This window comes from Chrysochloris asiatica, unplaced genomic scaffold (assembly GCF_000296735.1).
Source record: "Chrysochloris asiatica unplaced genomic scaffold, ChrAsi1.0 scaffold00003, whole genome shotgun sequence".
NCBI lineage: Eukaryota > Metazoa > Chordata > Mammalia > Afrosoricida > Chrysochloridae > Chrysochloris > Chrysochloris asiatica.
Genome location: NW_006408521.1, coordinates 14,263,208 through 14,264,407, shown reverse-complemented (window position 1 = coordinate 14,264,407; position 1,200 = coordinate 14,263,208). Strand labels below are relative to the sequence as shown.

The 1,200-nt window shown below is 41.0% G+C and overlaps 1 protein-coding gene across 1 annotated transcript in view; it reads right to left on the bottom strand.

The window, feature by feature from the left end:
• The window catches only part of LOC102842142 (kinesin-like protein KIF20B-like), an 84,618-nt gene that overhangs the window by 68,256 nt on the left and 15,162 nt on the right, over nucleotides 1–1,200 (bottom strand). The gene's annotated exons all lie outside the window — the stretch shown is intronic.

Genomic DNA, 1,200 nt, shown 5'->3' with positions numbered 1-1,200 from the left:
AAATAACCCAATTAAAAAGTGGGCACAGGATATGAATAGACACTTCACCAAGGAAGAGAGCCAGGCAGCCAACAAACATATGAAAAAATGTTCACGATCACTAGCCATTAGAGAGATGCAAATCAAAACAACAATGAGATGTCATCTCACACTAACAATAATAGCAAAGATAAAAAATGTAGAGGTCAATAAATGCTGGTGGGGATGTGGAAAGACTGGGAAACTCCTGCATTGCTGGTGGGATTGCAAAATGGTCTAACCTCTCTGGAAAGCAATACGGTGTTTCCTCAGAAGGTTGAAAATAGAAATACCTTATGATCCAGCAATTCCTCTAGTTGGTATTTACCCACAAGAAAAACAAGCCACAACACGAGAAGATATATATACACACCAACGTTCATAGCAGCACTATTTACAATAGCAAAAAAATGGAGACAGCCAAAGTTCCCATCAACTGAAGAATGGATAAACAAACTGTGGTACTTACACACAATGGAATATTATGCTACCTTGAAAAATAAGAAGAAAGCTGCATGCCACCACATAAACATGGATGAACCTTAAAGACATTATGTTGAGTGAAATTAGTCAGTCACAAAAGGAGAAATACTGCATAGGACCATTACTGTAAAAGACTAAGAAAAAGAACCCATACTAATCCACTAAAGTGGATTCTTTGCTGGTTGCTGGGACATAGGGGTAGGGTGAGGGGAGGGAGGAGAAGGTGGAGCACAGGGCAGGGAATAGACACAGGATAGTTTGGGTGCTGGGGAGGGGGGGCAATATACAAGATGAGAAAGGGGAATGGAAGAACAAAGCAGATGGGAGAACAATCAGGCAGGTTTGAATGGGCTAAATGGGTAAATAATGATGCATGCATAACCTTGGAACAAAAGGGCTCTAGGATACAGAGATTGAGACATGGTTGGAATGGGCAAAAGAGGGGAATAATGTTAAGATGCTTGGCTGTCTTTTGAATCTTGGTTTTCCTTGCATTATATTATAAAATAGACACCAGAGGGGGAGAGAACGGAATAGCCAACAACATCACCATAGAAAGCTTGTAAGTCCGTCTTCTGCCTATAATTTATTAGAATACCTAAAATGGAGCTACAACGTGCCCAGTGAAGGAGGCTTCCTGCGGAGTCTCTGCATTACATAAGACCATAGGTGGAAGTCTGAACCACATCCAGATCTTCA